Below are 18,333 nucleotides of genomic sequence, written 5' to 3'. Positions count from 1 at the left end.
GTACATTAGAATTCTCTCTTGATGGAGTACTAATAATAGCTAATATTTACTGAGCACTGTTCTAAACACTTTACTGATATTAACTGCTTAATCCTTATGAATTTCAATCTTATGAATTAGGCACTGTTATTAGCCTAATTTGCAGATGAAAAAACAGGCAGAGAGCTTATGTAATTTGTTCAACTTTACTCAGCTGGAAAGTAGCAGAGCCAATATTCAAACCCAGGTAGTCTAGCATCCCCCTCCCTCCTCACTCCTTCTCCCCCTCCTCTTTCCCCTGGTTGACTTAGAAAAAAATGCACAACGTGAGAGTTTCGAGTTAAGTTTTATTTGGGGCAAAATGAGGACTGCAGCCTGGGAGACAGCATTTCAGATAGCTCTGAGAAACTGGTCCGAGGAGGCGAGGGGAGAGCTTAGGATATATAGGAGTTTTGCAACAAAGGGCATGTAGTCGGGAACATCAAAAGATTACTGTTAATTAAAGAAACCAGATATGCTAAGTTTAAGGAATTTAGCGCTTTTCTATGTATGGGAAGATGCAAGAGTCTGGGCTCACTGAAATCAGTCCTTTGAAATGCACGTCAGCTATCTGGGGCCAGTATCCTCTGTTTTTACATCCCGAGTTTCCTTAGGGCTCACCATAGGGAGTGGCTGCAGTCTGATGGCTGCTAGATGGCAGGTATTCTTTGCCTTCCTGAGTTCCCTCAGGGCTCACCAGCTCACCACTGGCAGTGGTTGTAACTGCTGATGACTGTGACATCCTTTGTTTACTGATGTGGCAGCAATATTCCATTTATCACCCTTTTCCTCTCTTATAAAGTTTTAAACAGGCAGAAAGGTTGGCAGACTGGTATAATGAATTTCCATACACTCATCACCTATTTTTAACCAACTGCTAACATTTTGCCATATTTGCTTCAGCTATTTTTAAAACCTCTAATAGATAAGGACTTAAAAAATTAACATTGCCACAACACCATAATCACACTCGACTAAATTATAACAGTAATGTCTTCATATTATCTAATACTCAGCCCATGCTCAATTTTTTTCTGATCCTAGCAAAACTGTCTTTTTTACAGTTCTTTTATGTAAATAAGGATCCAGAGTTTACACATTGCATTTGGTTGATACAAGTCTTAAGTCTCTTTTATTTTATTTTTTTGTTTTGTTTTTATGAATTTTTTTTTATACAGCAGGTCCTTATTAGTCATCAATTTTATACACATCAGTGTAAGTCTCTTTTAATTTATAGCACTTCCCCGTTTCTTGTGTTTTGTTTTTTTAACATCTTTATTGGAGTATAATTGCTTTACAATGGTGTGTTAGTTTCTGCTTTATAATGAAGTGAATCAGCTATACATATACATATGTTCCCATATCTCTTGCCCTGTTTTTTAAAGCCATTAACTTGTAGAAGAAACACAGTCATTTTTCCCACAGTATTTCCCATATTCTGGATTTGCTGATCATGTTCTGGTGGTGTTGTTTAACGTGTTACTGTGCTGTAAACCAGAAGTTAGATCTGGCACACTGCTTACTGTAGCAGAGCTGTGGGTGCTTCTCCACTCCCCTTAGCATTCATTCCTATTGAGTCAGGAGGTAGATGGGCCCCCAGGGCAAATGGTTTGAGTTCGTTCCTGTGGACCCATACTCTGTGACAAGAATAACAGGACAATTGAGAGAGGAGACTGGGCCCTGCCCAGACAGAAGATAAGAGACCACATATTCCTCATTCTTGGAAGTCAGGAGACCTCTCCGACTACACATGTGCAGAAAGGCTCCTTGGAGGTCCAAAGGGGAGTGATGCCAAGTGACTAAATCTACCCATAGGCCTCTGCCATAGAATCCGTCTTGGCTAAGAGATGTGCACGCACACCTGGGAAAATCCCGAGATATACCAAATACAGACTTTGAACCAGGCAAATCAATGATTGGCCAAAGGAAACCCAGAAGAAATGCCCCATATAAGTGACTTAAACTGCCACGAGGACACGACTCACTCTCTGAGCCCGCCCATGTGTCTATCCACACATACTGTACTCTTTTTTTCTCCTAATAAATACTTGTTTCACTACTTTCCGTCTTTGTGGAAATTCTTTTTCTGCAAAGCCGTAGGGCCAGGGCCTTGTCACTGACCGCTGGTCTAGTGGCTAGAATTCGGTGCTTTCACCGCTGCAACCCGACCTCAATCACTGGCCAGGAGCTGAAACCCTGCTTCAGGACACTGCAGGCCGAGGCCACCCGAGATCACTATATGCCAAAGGTTGGCATCTTGCTGCCTAAGGACTTTTTGTCTCACTGTGAAGCACGCTTACCTGTGCTCTGGGCAAGTCAGGAATGCAGGAGAATCAATGTCCACAGTAGCAACCTTCAACCAATGAACCAAGAGTTGGTGAATGAAGTCCCCAGCTTCCTCATCCCTCAGCTGGGATAACTCTGAAATTTGTTCTACGCTGTCCACGTTCTCCAGCGAGGTTGAGTTGTACCTATCTCACTTTCTCACTCCCCTATTGGCATTTCCTGGAGACATCTCCCAACTAAACTCCTTAAATTGAATCCTAGTCTCAGGGTCTGCTTCTAGGGCTACACAAATCAAGACAATTAGATTCTGGTTCACCTTTTTTTTTTTTTCTGGCATGCTGTGTGGCTTGAGGGATATTAGTTCCCCGACCAGGGATTGAACTTGCGCCCCTGGATAGTGAAAGCATGGAGTCCTAACCACTGGACAGCCAGGAAATTTTCCTGAATACAATTTTTACAAGAAATGCAGGATAAATGTTTCATTGACTTTTCTTCTTTTTTAAAATAGTTATTTATTTATTTATTTATTTATTTATTTGGCTGTGTCAGGTCTTAGTTGCGGCATGCAGAATCTTTAGCCGCGGCATGCGAACTCTTAGTTGTGGCATTCTAGTTCCCTGACCAGGGATCGAACCCCGGACCCCCTGCATTGGGAGTTTGCAGTCTTAGCCACTGGACCACGAGGAAAGTCCCTGACTTTTTTCTTTTTATCAGTTTCTAGAAAAATGATTTAGTGTCCCAGAAACCTTCAAAGGTGAAAAATGATGAGTTTTTTATTTTAAAGTATAATTACGAACTCTTTGATTTTTATACTTTTGACATGTTATTATCCACTGCTGTCACTATTTTTTTTGATGCTTATATTTTCTCAACTTTGGCTAGTGGGGCCTGATCAAGTTGACCGCTGTGTCATTTTGACATAACCCCTGAAGTCTCCAAGACTTGATTTCAGGCAAGACAAGAAGACTTGGGCTTATCTTGTACATTTCCAGCTCCAGACTGCATTAGCCATTTCTCCAATTAATTCTGGTTCCTTTTAGTAGGAAATGGTATTTGAGAACACAGCATGTAGCAGTGCTCCGTGCTACCGACTTGTCATTTCTTCTACGTCTTTTTGAACAGAGCTGAGAAATACGTATTTCTTAGAAAAGAAAAAATATAATATTTCTTAAAAATTAAATTAAAAAATAAAATCTATTTTTTTCTCTATATTAGAGTTTATACTGTTATTTCTGACTCAAAATATATATGACAGAACTTGCCCTTAACTTCCTGGATTTTTGTTTTTGCATCTCATTGGGTTTGTATCTCTTGTCTCTTATTCTGAAATTTTTCTATCTGAAAAACATGAATATAGGGACTTCCCTGGTGGCGCAGTGGTTGGGAATCCTATGCCAATGCAGGGGACACGGGTTCAAGCCCTGGTCCGGGAAGATCCCACATGCCGCGGAGCAACTAAGCCCGTGCGCCACAACTACTGAGCCTGCGCTCTAGAGCCTGGGAGCCACAACTACTGAGCCCACATGCCACAAATACTGAAGTCCACGCACCTAGAGCCCATGCTCCACAACAAGAGAAGCCACCGCAATAAGAAGCCCGCGCACAGCAGTGAAGAGTAGCCCCCGCTCGCCACAGCTAGAGAAAGCCCATGGGCAGCAAAGAAGACCCAAGGCAGCCAAAAATAAATAAATAAATAAAATTTTTTAAAAAATGAATATAATGACTCATTTGCTTTATCTATCTATATCTATCTATCTATCTACATGCGCGGTAGGCTGCATTAGTGGCTCGAATTTTTCACTCTATGTGTTTCTGCATACACACCGCTTGCCACGTGTCTTTGTCAGTCTTTCCCTAAAGAAGTTCAGTCTGTTTTACCACTCTTTGAATCTGGGCTGGTCTTGTGCCTATCTTTGACCAATAGAATGAAGCGGAAGTGATGGTATGCCAGTTCCAGGCCCAGACATTAAGGTTCCTTAGCTATTTCTGCTTACTCATTTTTGCCTGGGAACATGCCTGGTCAAGCCTGCTAGAGACACGTGGAGCAGAGCCAAGTCCCCCCAGTCATTCCAAGAAGTCATTCCTATATCAGCCAACAGCTATATGGTTGTTCCATTATTTTGTTTTGAAAACATAAGCAATTATATATATATATATATATATATGTATTCATATCTCTGTATTACTTTCCTAGGTTTGCTGTGACAAAGTGTACCGCAAACTGGGTGGCTTAGAAATTTGTTTATTCTTTCACAATTCTGGAGGCTAGAAGTCTGAAATCTAAGTGTTGGCAGGGCCGTGCTTCCTCTGACTTCTCCAAGGAAGAGCCCTTCCTTGACTGTTCCTAGCTTCTGGTGGTGGAATCCTTGGCATTCTTTGGCTTGGAGCTGCATTACTCCAATCTCTGCCTCTGTCATCACATGGCCTGGGGTTCTCTGTCTCTGTGTCTACATTTCCCTCTTATAAGGACACTGGTCATTGGATTAAGGTCCACCTTAATCCAGTATGACTTCATTTTAACTTGATTATATTTGCAAAGACTCTATTGTTTGCTGGTGTGGGGAGATCCACCCTCCCCCCCCCCCCCACCCCAACACACACACACACACAGAGTAGAATTGGGTTCAGAGCCCCTTGGCAGGTTATGGAGCTTCTCTAGCCAAGGACTTTGGCTGTCTGGACAGAGGGTACCCGAGGTCATTCCCCTGACCCTGGCCTGAGATCTTCCCTTTGTACCTGGAAACCTGTGCCTCCCACTCCTAGAAAAGAGATTGCTAATCTATCATTCCTGCTCCTCACCAGCCCCCCTCCACCAACTCCAACATCTGGCTCTGCCTGATGAAAAGCCAGATTATTCATGACTCCCATTCAGCATTTCTGGTTAAAGCCACATCCCACAGCTGTTTGTATTTTCATCAGAGGCTTTGTCAACCTTTCTCCACTGCCCCCAAAGCCATGTTTAGAGGGAAGATTTCAATATGGGACTTTCAGATCATCGGCAGCCTATCTGCAGGCTTGTTTTTATCCCCTTCAGTCTTCTTATTTCTAGGCATGAAGGAAGCAGATGGGAGCCATGGAAGGAAGCAGGATCACAAAGGGGGTCCAAGGTTGGGTTATTTCCTCTCAGAACAAATTAATTAGTGTCTGAAGAAGCCTGAGTCAAGCCTTACTGGAAGGGCTGGAGACAGTGGAAGGGACTTAATGTGAAAAACGAAGACCCTCCTGAATTTGGCCTAGAGAGTTCCAAGCTCAGTTGTCTATTTGCTCCACCTCTGCTGCTTGGGGGGCATTGCTGGGGCATTCAGGACCACCTCTCCCATCTACCTCACACCTTCTGAGGCCCAGTTGGCTTCCTTTATTCTAACTCTGACCAGCCCAGAGATGGTGTAACATTTGTCTCTGTGGAAAGACGATGGCTTGGAGTCAGGGTGAGACCTTTATGTGGGTCCTGGTTCCACCATGATCTAACTATGACTTTGGGCAAGTCATCACTCTTCTCCAGAACTCAGTTTCCTAAATTATAAATTGGGAACAGAATCTCAGCCTTGTCTACTTCACATGGATGTTGTGAGGATGAGATGTGATTGTGGAAATTCCCTGTTTATTTGTCTGACCTACGCACTCCATGCTCCACAGGACAGAAGTATGTCTTACCTCTTAATTATTGTGTTCCCAGCACCTGGAAGAGTGCCTAGCATGGGAGCTCAATAAACACATGCTGAATAAATCATTGTAAATGTGTCTCATCAGCTGTCAAATACTATTACACAGGATTATGTTTAATGTTGTTCCGTCTGATTTATGGGAAGACCCTCCATGCACTTCTCACTGCATCTTGAGTTTACAGATCCAGTAAACTCATAGCACAGACCCAGTGTGGGTCTGCCCCTCCAGACTAGAAGCTCCCAGGGAGCAGGGACATCTCTGCATCTGTGCACCTAGCACTGTACCTGGCACACAGCTTTAGAAATGTCTGAGGAATTAATGGATGGATGAACAATGCAGAGTGGTTAAGTGGTTTGCCTGAGGTCACTCAGCTAAGGATTATCAGCTGAAAAGCAAAACATTTTTAGAAAGTTGAATAAATACACTATGAACTCAGGTTTTTGCTAAGTATTTTCCACTACCTTATACCAGTTGTCCTGACTTCCAGTGCTATGTTCTCTCCATTGCCCTCTCATGAGTGCACCTCACCCATCCCATGCTGTCCAGTAGTGGAATTTGAACCTCCTGGTGAGGGCAGGTCATTCTACCTGGAACCCACCATGTAAACCCTAGCTGGATGCTCCAGGGAAGCCCATCAACTACTGCTATTATTGCTACCACTGCAGGGCTAGAAGTTAGAGCAACAAAAATTGAAGTGACTTGTCTTGGCTTGGGTTTTCCTGAAGCAAGACCCTGAGACATAGATGTGAATGCAGAGTGTTTTGGGAGTGATCCCAGGAAACATTCATGGGGGTGGGAAAGTGAGATAGGGGAAAAAAGAAAGCCAATAAAGAGATGTTATCAAGCCAGCTGCCACTGTGGACAACTGGAGCCCTGTCCTGCCGGGGAGCCTTAGGAGGTGGCGTGAGACATGCCTTAGAGTCATCTCAACTGAGGGCGAGGAAGCTACGTGCTTATGCCCGACCCTGCTGTCATTCGTGGAGGGGTGCTCCTTCAACTCTCTGGTACTTCTGGTTTGCCAGGCATGCAGATGTTCTAAGTGGCAGCCTTGGAGTATGGAGGTGAATGCTAAGGGTATGTGGGCAGAGCCCACTGAGGTCTCATCAGGGTCCCAGCCTAGCTTGGTGTCCTTTGAGCCTCATCCTAATCTTCTGTAAAATAGAGGTAACAACCCACCTCCCCAGCTGGGCTGTGGTGAAGTTAGAGGAGATGAAGTTATGTGACATCACTTACAAGGTGATGATCGACAGTTATGACTAATGACAAGTCCTGCTCTTCTAGTACATTAAAGAAAGATTTAGAAATCAAATGCCAAAGCAAAAGCTGGGCAGGTCACTCCAAGGAGGAATGGCTTTAGATTTAGATCTTGATTAAATTTCTGAGTCGTGTAATGACGGAGGCAGGACCACCCCAGGCTGTGCCCAATTACTGGTCAATTCACACCCCACCCATACCCAGACATATGGGAGGAAAAAATCACTTTCATCTCAGCTCCAATTCTTTTTTTTTTTTTTAATTTTATTTATTTTTGGCTGCGTTGGGTCTTCGTTGCTGCACGCGGGCTTTCTCTAGTTCTCTACTCTTCATTGTGGTGCATGGGCTTCTCATTGCGGTGGCTTCTCTTGTTGTGGAGCACATGCTCTAGGTGTGTGAGCCTCAGTAGTTGCAGCACGCGGGCTCAGTAGTTTTGGTCCGCGGGCTCTAGAGCACAGGCTCAGTAGTTGTGGCACACAGGCTGAGTTGCTCCGCGGCATGTGGGATCTTCCCGGACCAGGGATCGAACCTGTGTCCCCCGCATTGGCAGGTGGATTCTTAACCACTGCACCACCAGGGAAGTCCTCAGCTCCAATTCTTGGCTCAGTTAGTACTCCCCAGCGGGCAGAAAATGCCAGAGAAGAGAGACAAAGCTACTGAGATAAAGAGGGGCTGTTTACTGTTTGTCAGGAAGGAAGGACAGGGCAGGATGTGGTCAGGAACAGATGAAACTGCCCCAATGGATGCAGATCATTGAATGAATGGCATGTATGATTTACATGCTCTTACCCTTGAAGATCTAGAAGTTTCAGAGAGTGGGGAAAGGAAAGGAGAATGAAGGAAAGGACTAAAAAAAGAAACAGAGGTCTCTCTTTATTCTGCTCTTTCTCCATTACTGGCCAAGGCTGCTGGCAATAAACTCAGCAAATCTATTTGATGCTAATCTTGTTGGAAGAATTTACTGTAATTTGGTTCACTGGGGGGATAATCAGATTTGTGTAAACTTTCATAATAGTCTGCAAAAGCTTCATATCTCTTGACAGATATGGTCTTTAAAATGCCTGTGCTATCATCTTAGGATAGGAGAGGAGAGACTGTGGGCTGTTGAGGACCTTGGTTTTAGCGACCAAAGAGGTGCACAGACCTGCTTTTTTCTCTGGACCCCCACTCTCAGGCCTTCACTCTACCCCTTCCTCATCGCCTGGCTCCAAAGCTGATAGGGTCCATTTGGTGAGTGGGACTGATAGTGGCCTGGAGCAAGGGTATCTTAAGGATAAGAGGGTAGTTACTCCCGTCCCCAGGTCTAATTGTCCAGTGATTTCTGATCTAATCAGCCAAGAGTATTACCTTTAAAAATCTTTGTTTTGCAGTCCCTGTAGCAGCAAACTTGATTCTTACCAGTATTTTTATAATTTTCCAATTACTAATAAAATTATTTCTGTTTTATTTTAAAGACATAAAAATACTTATTCTATGCACTTTTTCATGCCTAGAAAACTTGCCATGAGTAACAACTATAATAAATAGAATAAGCGTAATAAACATGAGCTATCCCTCTTAGAAATAGTTGGTATTTTTTTGTTTGCTTATAACAATGGGAACTGGATTCTTGGAGCAAATAGTGGGAAGTTAGAGGTGAAAGGGGAAAACTAGGATCTGGGAGGACAACTGGGGCAACTTGTGCTCCTTGTAGCATGACAAGGTCTGGAGGGCATGAATTCATATTTTATTTATGATGACATGAAACTACCAATCTCCTTTCCTCAAAGAAAAACACAGACCCCCAACTCCAATCAAAACCAAGCCTAGGGCTTCCCTGGTGGCGCAGTGGTTGAGAATCTCCCTGCCAATGCAGGGGACACGGGTTCAAGCCCTGGTCTGGGAGGATCCCACATGCCGTGGAGCAACTAGGCCCGTGAGCCACAACTACTGAGCCTGCGTGTTTGGAGCCTGTGCTCCGCAACAAGAGAGGCCACGATAGTGAAAGGCCCGTGCACCGTGATGAAGAGTGGCCCCCGCTTGCCGCAACTAGAGAAAGCCCTAGCGCAGAAACGAAGACCCAACATAGCAATCAATCAATAAAATAAATAAATCTTTAAAAAAAAAAAAACCAAGCCTAAATATTTTACTATAAAATGCAATTCTCTGTGGCTCATTAAAGCTGAATCTGGCCTCTCTGTACCCTGACACCAAATTAAATCTCAGAGACAGAGTTTTGTGTGAAGTAGAAGAGAATAGCTTTATTGCTTTGCCAGGCAAAGGGGACCACACTTGGCTAATGCCCTCAAAACTGTGTGCCCCGACTTGGAGGGGGTAGAGAGGAGTTTTAGAGTAATGGTTCAAAGAAGGTGTGATCAGCTCGTGGACATTCTTCTGATTGGTTGGTGGTGAGGTAAGTGGGAGTCTGCATCATCAACCTTCCGGTTCCAACCAGTCTGGGGTCTATGTGCTTGTGGGCAGCACACAGTTAACTTCTCCCACCTGGTGGGGGTTTTAGTATCTGCAAAACAGCTCAAAGATACTGTAATGTATATCCCTTGAGGTGGAACTGGGATCCTGCCCCAAGGCTGCACTATTGTTTCTGGACTCTTCCTCCCATGTTTCTACATCCCCTCCCTTCCTTAATCAGCAACTGTTTGAACCTGCCCATTGGAATTCAGGGAAGGTCATGGAGGCTGAATGAAGCCTGCTTCCTGCTAACAAGAAAATGGGGGACACAAAGACCTTTGTGCCCAGGAGCCCCCACCCCCGCCCACACAGGGTCCTGCTCAGTTTCACCATCATCATCATTTGGGAATGTGTGCATGTGTGCAGTTAGGATCTGAGAAGCCAGGGGGAAAAGCGTCCTCAGGGGCAGGGCTCTGAGACAGGGGGCTGTATTGATCATCAGCCCGGGTGAGGAGAGCTAAGGCCAGAGTGCTTTCAGAGAGGTTAAGATTTGCTGCAAAGAGAAAAATAATCAAAGTTGATATCAGATCTGGTATGGGGCTGGGGGTATTGGGGAATGATACGTCTAAAATGACTGTAGGGTTGTTAGCTTGGGGAGGGGAAAATGATGGTATTATGAGAAATGGAACCATTGGGAAGGAGGAACATTTAGGTGAGAGTATGATTAACTCAGGGTTGGGCACACTGAGAAGTGGCTTTGGGGCAACTAACTGAAACGTCCCGCACTAAAGGTTGGCATAGGACTGAGCATTTAGGGCAGAGATAGAGAATTGAGAATTATTCACATAAGGAACCTTTAGTGAGCCCCTGTTACATGCCAGGAGTTCAGGTAAGTGACAGGTGGAGAGGTGCCTGGGAGCACAGTCAGAAAGTGGGGTGATTAATGCTCGGACTTTAGATCATACGGATGCATGTCCCAGTTCCCACTTTCCCACTTACTAGCTGTGGGACCTTGGGCAAATCATTTGATGTTTTTAAGCCACAGTTTTCTCATCTTACAAAAAAGTAGAAGAGTGTGTCTGGCACACAATCATCAATAATAAAGGCAGTTCTCATGAGGATTAGTGAAGATAACGCATATAAAGTGCATAGCATTGTGTCTAGCACACAGCAAATGCTAAAAAAAAAAATGTTACCTGTTATCATCAGGAAAACAATACTTTTGAGCTTAAGGTACCCCAGTCTAATGGTTATGAAAACAGCAAGGGTGTTAGGAGCTCAGCTGAGCTGGAATAGATAGAGACAGACAGAGACAGAGTGGTAGCTGAGCAGTCAGTTATCTGCGTAGCAACTGTTGCAGGAAGGGGGACCCCTTCCAGGGCCCGAGAGTGGGCTCTTGTCTAACACTCGGAAGTGAATTGTCTGAGGAGACACATGTGCTGACAAAGCAGGAGGCTTTATTGGGAAGGGGTGCCCGGGCAGAGAGCAGGAGGGTAAGGGAAGCCAGGAGGACTGCTCTGTCACGTGGCTCACAGTCTCAGGTTTTATGGTGATGGGGTTAGTTTCTGGGTTGTCTCTGGCCAATCATTCTGACTCAGGCTCCTTCCTGGTGGCATGCGCATTACTCAGCCAAGATGGATTCCAGCGAGGAGGATTCTGGGAGGTTGGTAGGACACGTGAACTGGTGTCTCCTCTCTCCTTTTGACCTTTCCCAAGTTCTTCCAGCTGGTGGTGGCTTGTTAGTTCCGTGTTCCTTACCAGGATCTCCTGTTGTTAAGATAACTCATGCAAGTGGTTACTATCGGGCCTGGCCCAGGTGGGCAGTTTCAGTCAGTGGTTCCCCTAACACAACTGTCAGGAAAGAAGAAATTTTCCTCTACCCTTCTAGGTTCTTCTGGCTGGTCTAAGAAGATTAACAGATTAACAGGAGAAACTCACTCAAAAGTTTAATAGCATGTATGCATGGGAGAGACCCAGAAAAACTGAGTAACTGGCCCAAATGGCCCAAACTCTCACCTTAAATACCATCTTCAGCTAAAGACAAAAGAGAATGTTGGGGGTAGGGGTTTGGGACTTTGAAGGCGAACAAGGCAATTGACACGGAGTTAGAAAAGCAAAAGTTTGGTAAACAATTGTTTGCTGAGCCATGCAGAGGCAATGGGACACAGAATTTTAACAGATTTCTCGAGGTTTCTCCCAGTCTACACACCTAGATCATGCTACAGTTATCTGTGGTGATGGCTGCCTTCCTGGAACAGGTCCTCTATCTATATTCTTTAGGCAGTTAGGGGGAAGTTCAAAGTTTCTTCCTGAGGCTTTTGGGCCTTGATTGTTTTCAGCTCAAAATAATCTGCATGCTGAAGAGACATTTTGGGGTGGCAAGTTTTGCCCTCCTACATAACCAGCCAAAAATGAAAACCTTAAGCCTCTAACCACTTACTGTGATGGCAGAAGAGGCTAAAACTGTAACTGAGCAGGACCCTATGGGACCTTCCCGGGACAGACCCCTCCCCCATATCCTCTGCTGTAGCTCCTCTCTGAAGTACCTAGATAATGGTATCTGATGCATATTTCCTGAGTTTTCAGGTGCTAAAACCACCACCAAAAGGAAGTAATTAACTACTTGATGATCATGAGCACTAGTCCCCAGACCTTCTGGCGCCTAAGGATTGATCACCACCAACCAGTCAGAGAACTGTGCACCAAGCTGATCACATACCCTGGGATGTCCCTCCCTCACGTTGCCTTTAAAAATGCTTTGCTGAAACCCTTCTGGGGTGCTCAGGGTTTTTGAGCACAAGCCACCCATTCTCCTTGTTTGGCTCTGCAATAAACCTTTCTGTGCATCGGGTTCAGTAACAAAACTGAGGAAGTGCTGACTCCCTCTGTTCCATTTTCCCCTGTGGAGCCACCAGTGGAGGGAAAGGTGGCTCAGCACAGGTGTGGGGTCATCTCACTGTTGAGAGGTAGGGGGAGGGGAGTGAGGAGGAAGTATGAAGAGTGTAAAAGTCCTGAGCACTGAGCCAGGGTAGGGAAAAGCATCTTAAGGTTTCCCCTCCTCCCCTGCAAGGAGGCCTGGGCAGAAGAGCCTGAAGAGGACCTGGCCCAAGGCCTCAGATAAAGAGACATGGGAATGAAGTTACTGGATGAGGAATGTGAATGTGTGAAAGAGCGTGACTGGCCAGGGGCCGGAGTCCTTGACTGAAACTCCCCTTAGAGTTTCAGTGTAACACACTGACTGGGCCAAGTCTGCTGTGGGGAGGGCAGCCTCTCCCGTAGACCTGCCAGGTAAAGCCTTTGTAACTGCCCAAGGTCAGGCCTGAAAAATCACACGTGGGTTTTTAACCAGGAGTCCAACTCCTCAGAAGGTACCTGATAAAGGAATGTCAGACCAGCAATGTTTCTGTGACTATAAAGCTGGGCCAGTGTATGTTAAGGTTAGAAACAGGAGGCCTGAGCTGTGAATGAGTTAGCCTGGGCTCTGAATTTGGAGTTCTAATCAGCTTTGCTAGGACAGTTTAATTCATCAACACCCTTCACTGACTCTTCTTGGTCCCTTTCCTTTCGGAGTTATCGAGAGGAAAATATAACTGAAACAAGGTGACTATGTTTACATTCTGACTATCAGATCTGTCCCCCAGGCTGGTAGTTACCTGCAAGGCCACTGGCTGTGAAAGTAACACATTCACTTTAGTGTGAAGAGACCTCTAGGGTTTCACTCTGTTTAGTAGGAGTAGAAGACAGCCCTGGGGAATGGCAGAGGTTTCTCTGTTACAAAAGTGTTGGCAAATGAGTTTTCAAGTAATTTTCTCCCCTTTGTCCTTTAACCCCAGGAGATTATCGAGATAGTTACTGACAGTTCTTGTAATTTGCATTTCAAAGTAATGTATGCAAAAACAATACGTTTCAGCACATGCTTCAATAGCATATTAAAACAAATTGGCTTTGGGTCCTTGCCATTTATATCTTTCTCATTCTAACTCCAAGTCCTTTAATGCATTTAGGAAAAAAGGAGGAGGAGAATTTGGGAGGAGGTGGGGAAGAGAGAAAAGTGGAGCAGGGACCTATAGAGCCCGCTGTGTGTGTGGCTAGAGGGGGTGGGCATCTTACTCATCTCGTGTGCCCAGGCTCAGGCCTGTGGGATTCAGAGACTCCAGAGTGAAATGGTTGCTGTGAGATAAATGCGGGAAGACGTCCTATCCCCTGGGAAAATGAGAGGAGCCCTCCTTAGGAACCCCCCCACCACCACCACCACCACTACTATCATCACTCAGGCATCCTGTGGTCTCTCTCCCTGGTTGTATTTAGATGATGTGGTTATCTATGGGGGAGTCTTAGAGGGGATAGAAACTGCAGGTCAGGAGAAGTTCCCCTTGTCAAAATATAATTTTCAAAAAGTAAGACATGACTCTCATGTAAATATATAGTGAGCATTGATTTAATTCATTAATGAGGGAAGGAGCAGAATGGTAAAGTCATTTCAAAGAAAAGTATGTGAGGCAGTAAATATAGCAAGAGAAAGAAAGATTGCTAAGTTAACTACAAAACTTGGTTAATTTCCTCAGGGCAAGAATACTGTAATGTTTGGACCTATCTTTTCTACTGGATAGAATATATTTGAGTCTCTACTGGACAAAAAAAAAAAAAATCATTTACAACTTATCAGTCATGTAAAAGTTAACATCTAACTTTACAGAGTGTGGGTCCCTATCAACATCAAAGATATAGTCCCTCGGGAGTCAGGAGATGCATAGGCAGGCTCGTTGGGAAATGGTCTAGTATAAATTTGCAAGTGCATGCAGCAATATATATATATATATATATATTTTATAAATTTATTTATTTATTTATTTAATTTTTTAGCTTTGGCTGTGTTGGGTTTTCGTTGCTGCGCGCAGGCTTTCTCTAGTTGCGGTGAGCCAGGGCTACTCTTTGTGGTGGTGCACGGGCTTCTCATTGTCGTGGCTCCTCTTGTTGCGACCATGGGCTCTAGGCATGCAGGCTTCAGTAGCTGTGGCACGTGGGCTCAGTAGTTGTGGCACGTGGGCTCTAGGGCTCAGGCTCAGTAGTTGTGGTGCGCAGCCTTAGTTGCTCCACGGCATGTGGGATCTTCCTGGGCCAAGGCTCGAACCCGTGTCCCTTGCACTGGCAGGCAGATTCTTAACCACTGTATGCAGCAATATTTTTGCCTTATTTACAAGTTTTGGATAATTTTTCTTAACACCCCGAAGCACACTCCAACCCCACCATAGTTTTATAGTTCAGCTATTTGGCTGGTATCTCTCTGAGTGAGCAGGGTGGGAGTGTGGGCTACAAAAGGCTCCAGGCACGAGGTTCACCTAGACCCTCTCTCCGTCCTAGTCCTCCCAGCTCTTGCATCCCACACCTACACTCAGTCACTGGACATGAGACTGTAGGACATTGAGATATTGAGGCCAGGATGGGAACCCTGTAGCTTTTGCTGGCTTCACACTGGGGCAAAAATAAGCCCCCTGCTTCAGTAGAATGAGGGTTTCTGCCACCCGTCCCAAGGCAGAAGAAATTCTTACAGTTGAAGGTTAAAGGCCTGGAGCCAGATCCCCAGCCCTGGGGCCTGTGTGTTTTTGAATTACCCCTCCTCCTGCCACCCACACACATCCCTCCCTGTACCCAAAGAAATTCTTACAGCCTCAGCAATAAACAGATGTGCACAGTGCTGAGAACTGACACAGGCTCTCTCCTTGACCAGACTTTAGTCAGGCTCCTCTAAGCCTTTTCTCAACTAGGCCTTGACCTTGGCCCCCATCTTGTGTCCTGCCCTGTGGCCCTGCCTAGCCCAGTCTTAGCAAAGAGCCCTGCTAAGTCAGTGTGGTGACAATTCCCCCACCTTTGACATCGGATGTTCCTCATCCCCACCTTTGATGTGTAAGTTTTGGACCTTGCCTTTAGCGAGGATCCCGTTAAATCAGTTTAGCAAGATTCCTTCTACCCTTGATGTCTTCTCTTAAAAATTTTCCATCCACTGACCCCCTCATTCTGCTCATTGGCCGTAAATCCCCAGCTGCCTTTGCTGTACTGGGAGAGGCGCCCAATCTGTCTTCCCTATTGCAATAGTCCTGAATAAAGTCTTCTTTACTTTAATTTAATGAGTATCAGAATAATTTTTTCTTTAATGGAGCTAAGACAAAAGTAACGTGTATGCAGTCCAAGTCCAGTCCTTCATGCTGCTCTCAGATCCCCACTGTCAGAATGAGTCTCCCTCCGCCCAGGGCTCCCACTGGATTTTGTTGCTGCCTCCATTAGGGCATCAGCAAGGATGGGGCCCCTTGTTCAGAAAGCAGGGAAAAGTACCATTAAAGTTACTAAAATAGAAAGCCCTTATCTTTCTTTCTTTCCTTTCTCTCTTGACTTGTTACAATGTTTATTTGCTATTTAATGCCATTTTCTTTCTTCTTTGACTTTCTTGAATTAGCTAGCCTCTAATACTGAAAATGATGACACAGAAGGAAAGGGAAAAACAGGACCACTCATAGTGCCTTTCGCTTTTTGTCCTTCTTTAGTCATCGACAAGCTGTTAAGTAGGAAGTGTTGGTAGGATGTGCACATATCAGGAAGTCAAATGAAAACAGCTGAGTTAGTTTTATGCCTTTCTACTCTTTTGGTAAGAACAAAATATGTGTAGATGTACAAACTATGAAATGTGAATTATGTAACTTTGGTGATTCTGCATATGAACTAAATGACCTTACATTTGCATTTTAAACTGGAGTTGTGCAAAATAAAGATGAACAGTAAAATTTATGTTAATAATTCAAAATTTTTTAAAGTTTTTTTTTTTTTTTTACTTAGAATGACATTAAATAACAAATAAACACCATAACAAATCAAGAGAGAAAGGAAGGGAAAAAAGAAAAGGGCTTCATATTTTAGTAATTTTAATGGCACTTTTTCCCTGCTTTTTGAACATGGGGCCCCATCCTTGTTGATGTTAACAGGCTGGATCTGATGGAGAGGCTGAATGCTGAGGGAAGGAGAACAGGGACGTGATCAGAGCAAGGCCAGGTAAACAGGCAGGGTGCAATATACACGTGAAATTGTCCTGTGAGTGAAAGATCCCATAAAATGCTCCTAGGAAATTTTTTCTAATTGGCTCCCCACACCCCCAATAGGCTTGAAGAGCCATATACTTATGACAAAAAAATTTTAAATAAACTAAAGTGTTTTACATTGCTTTAGAAATGAAATATATTTTCTTTATAGTTTATTTCTTTAACAGTGAATTAACATCAGCGTGACCATAAAATAAGGAAAAGATAAGGCTAGACTGATACTTCTGGTGGGTCGGCTGGGTGAAATTCCATGAGTTACCCTTGGAGACTTAGTCTAGAGCCCACTCTTCCAAACCTTCCAGCAGGTGTATAAGCACCTCATTCTCTGTATTAAATTTCTCGCTGCTTAAAATAGCTAGAGTGGTTTGTTTCTCTGGCAGACCCTGACTGATAAATGGGTTTGAGAGCACAGGTCAAAGGAAGCAGTGCCAGAGACTCGATATGATGAAAACTGCATCCTGCATGAGAGAACAGAGCTGCCCTTTGCTGTGAGCTTCTCTCTCAGATCAACTTAATCAATTAAGCCCATTTACTCCTTTATCATCCTCCGCAGAAAACCAGAAGCACTAGACATTGGGCTCCATTTCAGACATTGGGAAATTAATATCTGCTGGAGAAAGCGGAGGCTCAGCCCAGTCTGGTTTTGTCTGGGATATGATGGTGGGACTCCTACTCACATGGTGGTTTAAAAACCCTCTTCGTGAGCCTTGCAGAAGTTTTGCTAGAAGCCAGGGTGAGGTTGGATAACACCACTAGGCCACACCTTCCATCCACGCAAGATTTATTTTTTTATTTCCTGAGGCAAAAACCTCCTACCAAAAGCCTCCTACCTTATTTCCTGAAGCTAATTTCCCTTTGGCTGACACTGTGAAGCAAAATGTATTAATACCCATGATGGGCGATCAGCATCCAATAAATAATGCTGGTTGTTCTAATGTACCTGGTATGAAATATTCAGAGCTATTAATGCATTTCAGTTTAAATCATCACCAGGGCTTTGGTCCAAATCAGTGGTGAGCTTAGGTTCTATCATCTTTTTCTGCAGAGATCAGATGTAGAGTGCAGGCTGAGGGTTCCAGGAAAAGGCACCAAGGAGCCAAACCTCTGCAGAAGGTAGGGGGCTATGCAGTGCAAGAAGATGTGATGGGGGAACGGCCAGAGCCCTTGCTTGGGGTTCAGGACTCCTGTCCTAGCCTGGCTGCGCTGAAGGACTTGTTAACCAAAATTTCAGAAGCAGGGACCTGATTGAAACAAAGAGGCATTTATTTTGGATTGGTTAGGACCGCGGCCCGGGAGACACAGATTCAAGCAGCACTTGAATTGTGTTCTGCTAGACTACAAAATGGAGAAAGTTTATAAGGGCAAAAGCCTCAAGGTCACAGTTAGTTACATGAGTTGTTTATCAAGAAGTATAATTGGAGCTGGCAAGAAGTAAGGGTGCTTATTTAGCAAGGATGGTTGGGGTCTGAAATGGTTGCATAGTTACAAGAGGGAACAACCCTGGGACACAGGGTTGCAGCTAGCAGATTTTTTTTTTTTTTTTTTTTTAAAGATTTATTTATTTTATTGATTGATTGATTGCTATGTTGGGTCTTCGTTTCTGTGCTAGGGCTTTCTCCAGTTGCGGCAAGCG

General features: G+C 44.5%; 1 long non-coding RNA gene across 1 annotated transcript; it reads right to left on the bottom strand.

Moving 5' to 3' along the window:
* Positions 1-1,148: 1,148 nt before the first annotated feature.
* LOC309623661 lies at positions 1,149-17,400 on the bottom strand. The gene is made up of 2 exons (XR_014241442.1): positions 9,341-17,400; positions 1,149-9,029 (listed from the first exon to the last, which is right to left on the bottom strand). It is a non-coding gene; the product is annotated as an uncharacterized lncRNA (long non-coding RNA).
* Positions 17,401-18,333: the final 933 nt, after the last annotated feature.

The sequence above is a fragment of the Balaenoptera borealis genome (assembly GCF_965194805.1).
Source record: "Balaenoptera borealis genome assembly, chromosome: 1".
Lineage (NCBI taxonomy): Eukaryota > Metazoa > Chordata > Mammalia > Artiodactyla > Balaenopteridae > Balaenoptera > Balaenoptera borealis.
The sequence above is the reverse complement of the archived record's forward strand: the minus strand, read 5'-3'. Positions and strand labels throughout refer to the sequence as shown.